Source organism: Ranitomeya imitator, chromosome 10 (assembly GCF_032444005.1).
Source record: "Ranitomeya imitator isolate aRanImi1 chromosome 10, aRanImi1.pri, whole genome shotgun sequence".
Lineage (NCBI taxonomy): Eukaryota > Metazoa > Chordata > Amphibia > Anura > Dendrobatidae > Ranitomeya > Ranitomeya imitator.
In genome coordinates this window covers 91,873,854-91,882,290 of record NC_091291.1, presented here as the reverse complement: position 1 = coordinate 91,882,290, position 8,437 = coordinate 91,873,854, and the positions used below count along the sequence as shown (strand labels likewise).

Here is an 8,437-nt window from a genome sequence, read left to right as displayed (position 1 = left end):
ACTGTTCTCCATGGCTTCTGGAGCTCATACTTTGTCTGCATCCTTACACTATAGATCATTAGTCTCATAATGATGACCACGGACACTTCTGTGGACAGGTTTCCCCACGAGTGTGCTCTGCTCTCTGCCCGGTACAAAGCGTCACGGCGAGATGGAGCAGACGAACAGCGCGAAGATCCTCTCGCTTCACGGACTACTTTTCCAGAAAGGAGCATGGCTACATAGTGACGTTCGTGACGTGATCGCAACACACCCAACGGCTCGCGTTGGGCGCATCACGGAGCTCCCGTTTATGGTCAATGGGCGGAGGGATCTCTATTCCCAGAATGTGGATCCGGAGTAGGTGAAGGATGCAGCTGGGAATGTTGTGTGCTGGAGGCTCCCGGACTTGGTGATGTGTGTGCGGTGAGTATGGCGATGCCGGATACTCCTCTTCCCGCTACTCACCTGTTTTGTGCTCGGTTTCCGTAGTTACACGTTGCCCCAGGGCCATAGTCGTCTGTGCGCGGAGCAAGATGTCAGGCCCCGCCCCCTGGCTGCTGCAGAGACAAGGCCCGGGTGTCAGGAGCTGTGGCCGTGTCACTGCGAGCAGCATCCTCCGGAGCATCACCGGAGACCCGGCTGTCAGTGCGAGCCCGTAGCCTGGCCGTGTCAGGAGCCATGTGCGGGTGTGTGGCGACTGTCCGGGGCTGTACACTGCCCGCGACCTGGGATCTACCTAAATATATATACTGTGTTCTGCATCTGTGCCACCAGTAACATACACTGCTATACCGTCTCCATACACCCGCCTCCTGTATATATACACCGCTATACTGTCTCCATACACCCGCCTCCTGTATATATACACTGCTATACTGTCTCCATACAACTGCCTCCTGTATATATACACTGCTATACTGTCTCCATACACCCGCCTCCTGTATATATACACTGCTATACTGTCTCCATACACCCGCCTCCTGTATATATACACTGCTATACTGTCTCCATACACCCGCCTCCTGTATATATACACTGCTATACCGTCTCCATACACCCGCCTCCTGTATATATACACCGCTATACTGTCTCCATACACCCGCCTCCTGTATATATACACTGCTATACTGTCTCCATACACCCCCCTCCTGTATATACACTGCTATACTGTCTCCATACACCCGCCTCCTGTATATATACACCGCTATACTGTCTCCATACACCCGCCTCCTGTATATATACACTGCTATACTGTCTCCATACACCTGCCTCCTGTATATACCCTACTATACTGTCTCCATACACCCCCCTCCTGTATATACACTGCTATACTGTCTCCATACACCCGCCTCCTGTATATACACTGCTATACTGTCTCCATACACCCCCCTCCTGTATATGTACACCGCTATACTGTCTCCATACACCCCCCTCCTGTATATACACTGCTATACTGTCTCCATACACCCGCCTCCTGTATATATACACTGCTATACTGTCTCCATACACCCGCCTCCTGTATATATACACTGCTATACTGTCTCCATACACCCGCCTCCTGTATATATACACCGCTATACTGTCTCCATACACCCGCCTCCTGTATATATACACTGCTATACTGTCTCCATACACCTGCCTCCTGTATATATACACTGCTATACTGTCTCCATACACCCGCCTCCTGTATATACACTGCTATACCGTCTCCATACACCCGCCTCCTGTATATACCCTGCTATACTGTCTCCATACACCCCCCTCCTGTATATGTACACCGCTATACTGTCTCCATACACCCGCCTCCTGTATATATACACCGCTATACTGTCTCCATACACCCGCCTCCTGTATATATACACTGCTATACTGTCTCCATACACCTGCCTCCTGTATATATACACTGCTATACTGTCTCCATACACCCGCCTCCTGTATATATACACCGCTATACTGTCTCCATACACCCGCCTCCTGTATATATACACCGCTATACTGTCTCCATACACCCGCCTCCTGTATATATACACTGCTATACTGTCTCCATACACCTGCCTCCTGTATATATACACTGCTATACCGTCTCCATACACCCGCCTCCTGTATATATACACTGCTATACTGTCTCCATACACCTGCCTCCTGTATATATACACTGCTATACTGTCTCCATACACCCGCCTCCTGTATATACCCTGCTATACTGTCTCCATACACCCCCCTCCTGTATATACACTGCTATACTGTCTCTATACACCCCCCTCCTGTATATACACCGCTATACCGTCTCCATACCCCCCTCCTGTATATATACACTGCTATACTGTCTCCATACACCCCCCTCCTGTATATACACTGCTATACTGTCTCCATACACCCGCCTCCTGTATATATACACTGCTATACCGTCTCCATACACCTGCCTCCTGTATATATACACTGCTATACTGTCTCCATACACCCCCTCCTGTATATACACTGCTATACTGTCTCCATACACCCGCCTCCTGTATATATACACTGCTATACTGTCTCCATACACCCCCCTCCTGTATATACACTGCTATACTGTCTCCATACACCCCCCTCCTGTATATACACCGCTATACCGTCTCCATACCCCCCCTCCTGTATATATACACTGCTATACTGTCTCCATACACCCCCCTCCTGTATATACACTGCTATACTGTCTCCATACACCCGCCTCCTGTATATATACACTGCTATACCGTCTCCATACACCTGCCTCCTGTATATATACACTGCTATACTGTCTCCATACACCCCCCTCCTGTATATACACTGCTATACTGTCTCCATACACCCGCCTCCTGTATATACCCTGCTATACCGTCTCCATACACCTGCCTCCTGTATGTATACACTGCTATACTGTCTCCATACACCCGCCTCCTGTATATATACACTGCTATACTGTCTCCATACACCTGCCTCCTGTATATACACTGCTATACCGTCTCCATACACCCGCCTCCTGTATATACCCTGCTATACCGTCTCCATGCACATGCCTCCTGTATATATACACTGCTATACTGTCTCCATACACCCCCTCCTGTATATACACTGCTATACCGTCTCCATGCACTTGCCTCCTGTATATATACACTGCTATACTGTCTCCATACACCCCCTCCTGTATATACACTGCTATACTGTTTCCATACACCCGCCTCCTGTATATATACACTGCTATACTGTCTCCATACACCCCCTCCTGTATATACACTGCTATACCGTCTCCATGCACTTGCCTCCTGTATATATACACTGCTATACTGTCTCCATACACCCCCCTCCTGTATATACACTGCTATACTGTCTCCATACACCCGCCTCCTGTATATATACACTGCTATACTGTCTCCATGCACCCGCCTCCTGTATATACACTGCGATACTGTCTCCATACACCCGCCTCCTGTATATACCCTGCTATACCGTCTCCATGCACCTGCCTCCTGTATATATACACTGCTATACTGTCTCCATACACCCCCTCCTGTATATACACTGCTATACTGTCTCCATACACCCGCCTCCTGTATATATACACTGCTATACTGTCTCCATACACCCCCCTCCTGTATATACACTGCTATACTGTCTCCATACACCTGCCTCCTGTATATACACTGCTATACTGTCTCCATACACCTGCCACCAGTAACATACACTGCTATAGCATCTACATACACCTGCCTCCTGTATATACACTGCTATATTGTCTCCATACACCCGCCTCCTGTATATACACTGCTATACTGTCTCCATACACCCGCCTCCTGTATATGTACATTGCTATACTGTCTCCATACACCCGCCTCCTGTATATACACTACTATACCGTCTCCATACACCTCTCTCCTGTATATACACTGCTATACCGTCTCCATACACCCGCCTCCTGTATATACACTGCTATACCGTCTCCATACACCCGTCTCCTGTATATACACTGCTATACCGTCTCCATACACCCGCCTCCTGTATATACACTGCTATACTGTCTCCATACACCCGCCTCCTGTATATATATACTGCTATACTGTCTCCATACACCCGCCTCCTGTATATACACTGCTATACCGTCTCCATACACCTGCCTCCTGCATATACACTGCTATACTGTCTTCATACACCTGCCTCCTGTATATATACACTGCTATACCGTATCCATACACCCCCTCCTGTATATACACTGCTATACCGTCTCCATACACCTGCCTCCTGTATATATACACTGCTATACTGTCTCCATACACCCCCCCTCCTGTATATACACTGCTATACCGTCTCCATACACCCGCCTCCTGTATATATACACTGCTATACCGTCTCCATACACCTGCCTCCTGTATATATACACTGCTATACCGTATCCATACACCCCCTCCTGTATATACACTGCTATACCGTCTCCATACACCTGCCTCCTGTATATATACACTGCTATACTGTCTCCATACACCCCCCCTCCTGTATATACACTGCTATACCGTCTCCATACACCTGCCTCCTGCATATGTACACTGCTATACTGTCTCCATATACCCGCCTCCTGTATATACACTGCTATACCGTCTCCATACACCTGCCTCCTGTATATATACACTGCTATACTGTCTCCATATACCCGCCTCCTGTATATACACTGCTATACCGTCTCTATACACCTGCCTCCTGTATATATACACTGCTATACTGTCTCCATACACCCGCCTCCTGTATATACACTGCTATACTGTCTCCATACACCCGCCTCCTGTATATACACTGCTATACAGTCTCCATATACCCGCCTCCTGTATATACACTGCTATACCGTCTCCATACACCTGCCTCCTGTATATATACACTGCTATACTGTCTCCATACACCCGCCTCCTGTATATACACTGCTATACCGTCTCCATACACCTGCCCTGCTATACTGTCTCCATACACCCGCCTCCTGTATATACACTGCTATACCGTCTCAATACACCTGCCTCCTGTATATATACACTGCTATACCCTCTCCATATACCAAAGACACTGCTATACTGTCTCCATACACCCACCTTCTGTATATATATTCACTGGTATACGGTCTCCATAAACCACCTCTTGTATATATACACTGCTATACTGTCTCCAAAACTAGACCCCCCCAAGGAACTCATCTAGATGTGTTGAGAGAACTTTGAACCCCCAAATGTTTACTACAGTTTATAACGCAGAGCCGTAAAAAAAAAAAAAAAATTTCCATAAAAATTATTTTTTAGCCCCCAGTTTTGTATTTTCCCAAGGGTAACAGGAGAAATTGGACCCCTAAAGTTGTTGTCCAATTTGTCCTGAGTACACTGATACCCCATATGTTGGGGTAAACCCCTGTTTGGACACACGGGAGAGCTCGGAAGGGAAGGAGCACTGTTTTACTTTTTCAATTCAGAATTGTCTGGAATTGAGATCCAACGCCATGTTGCGTTTGGAGAGCCCCCGATGTGCCACCAGTAACATACACTGCTATACTGTCTCCATACACCCGCCTCCTGTATATACACTGCTATACCGTCTCCATACACCCGCCTCCTGTATATATACACTGCTATACTGTCTCCATACACCCCCCTCCTGTATATACACTGCTATACTGTCTCCATACACCCGCCTCCTGTATATACACTGCTATACCGTCTCCATACACCCGCCTCCTGTATATATACACTGCTATACTGTCTCCATACACCCCCATCCTGTATATACACTGCTATATTGTCTCCATACACCCGCCTCCTGTATATACACTGCTATTCTGTCTCCATACACCCCCTCCTGTATATACACTGCTATACCATCTCCATGCACTTGCCTCCTGTATATATACACTGCTATACTGTCTCCATACACCCCCCTCCTGTATATACACTGCTATACTGTCTCCATACACCCGCCTCCTGTATATATATACTGCTATACTGTCTCCATACACCCGCCTCCTGTATATACACTGCTATACCGTCTCCATACACCTGCCTCCTGTATATACACTGCTATACTGTCTTCATACACCTGCCTCCTGTATATATACACTGCTATACCGTATCCATACACCCCCTCCTGTATATACACTGCTATACCGTCTCCATACACCTGCCTCCTGTATATATACACTGCTATACTGTCTCCATACACCCCCCTCCTGTATATACACTGCTATACTGTTTCCATACACCCGCCTCCTGTATATATACACTGCTATACTGTCTCCATACACCCCCTCCTGTATATACACTGCTATACCGTCTCCATGCACTTGCCTCCTGTATATATACACTGCTATACTGTCTCCATACACCCCCCTCCTGTATATACACTGCTATACTGTCTCCATACACCCGCCTCCTGTATATATACACTGCTATACTGTCTCCATGCATCCGCCTCCTGTATATACACTGCGATACTGTCTCCATACACCCGCCTCCTGTATATACCCTGCTATACCGTCTCCATGCACCTGCCTCCTGTATATATACACTGCTATACTGTCTTCATACACCCCCTCCTGTATATACACTGCTATACTGTCTCCATACACCCGCCTCCTGTATATATACACTGCTATACTGTCTCCATACACCCCCCTCCTGTATATACACTGCTATACTGTCTCCATACACCTGCCTCCTGTATATACACTGCTATACTGTCTCCATACACCTGCCTCCTGTATATACACTGCTATACCGTCTCCATACACCTGCCACCAGTAACATACACTGCTATAGCATCTACATACACCTGCCTCCTGTATATACACTGCTATATTGTCTCCATACACCCGCCTCCTGTATATACACTGCTATACTGTCTCCATACACCCGCCTCCTGTATATGTACATTGCTATACTGTCTCCATACACCCGCCTCCTGTATATACACTACTATACCGTCTCCATACACCTCTCTCCTGTATATACACTGCTATACCGTCTCCATACACCCGCCTCCTGTATATACACTGCTATACCGTCTCCATACACCTGCCTCCTGTATATATACACTGCTATACTGTCTCCATACACCCCCCCTCCTGTATATACACTGCTATACCGTCTCCATACACCCGCCTCCTGTATATATACACTGCTATACCGTCTCCATACACCTGCCTCCTGTATATATACACTGCTATACCGTATCCATACACCCCCTCCTGTATATACACTGCTATACCGTCTCCATACACCTGCCTCCTGTATATATACACTGCTATACTGTCTCCATACACCCCCCCTCCTGTATATACACTGCTATACCGTCTCCATACACCTGCCTCCTGCATATGTACACTGCTATACTGTCTCCATATACCCGCCTCCTGTATATACACTGCTATACCGTCTCCATACACCTGCCTCCTGTATATATACACTGCTATACTGTCTCCATATACCCGCATCCTGTATATACACTGCTATACCGTCTCTATACACCTGCCTCCTGTATATATACACTGCTATACTGTCTCCATACACCCGCCTCCTGTATATACACTGCTATACTGTCTCCATACACCCGCCTCCTGTATATACACTGCTATACAGTCTCCATATACCCGCCTCCTGTATATACACTGCTATACCGTCTCCATACACCTGCCTCCTGTATATATACACTGCTATACTGTCTCCATACACCCGCCTCCTGTATATACACTGCTATACCGTCTCCATACACCTGCCCTGCTATACTGTCTCCATACACCCGCCTCCTGTATATACACTGCTATACCGTCTCAATACACCTGCCTCCTGTATATATACACTGCTATACCCTCTCCATATACCAAAGACACTGCTATACTGTCTACATACACCCACCTTCTGTACATATACACTGCTGTCTCCATACACCCACCTTCTGTATATATATTCACTGGTATACGGTCTCCATAAACCACCTCTTGTATATATACACTGCTATACTGTCTCCAAAACTAGACCCCCCCAAGGAACTCATCTAGATGTGTTGAGAGAACTTTGAACCCCCAAATGTTTACTACAGTTTATAACGCAGAGCCGTAAAAAAAAAAAAAAAATTTCCATAAAAATTATTTTTTAGCCCCCAGTTTTGTATTTTCCCAAGGGTAACAGGAGAAATTGGACCCCTAAAGTTGTTGTCCAATTTGTCCTGAGTACACTGATACCCCATATGTTGGGGTAAACCCCTGTTTGGACACACGGGAGAGCTCGGAAGGGAAGGAGCACTGTTTTACTTTTTCAATTCAGAATTGTCTGGAATTGAGATCCAACGCCATGTTGCGTTTGGAGAGCCCCCGATGTGCCACCAGTAACATACACTGCTATACTGTCTCCATACACCCGCCTCCTGTATATACACTGCTATACCGTCTCCATACACCCGCCTCCTGTATATATACACT

At 46.8% G+C, this 8,437-nt stretch overlaps 1 protein-coding gene across 1 annotated transcript in view; it reads left to right on the top strand.

Moving 5' to 3' along the window:
- The first annotated feature begins 317 nt into the window (after positions 1-317).
- LOC138651133 (zinc finger protein 287-like) overlaps positions 318-8,437 on the top strand; it is an 86,158-nt gene continuing 78,038 nt past the window's right edge. Inside the window, exon 1 of the mRNA XM_069741148.1 lies at positions 318-405. The gene's annotated coding sequence lies outside the window, so the exon portion shown is untranslated. The remainder of the gene's footprint in view (positions 406-8,437) is intronic.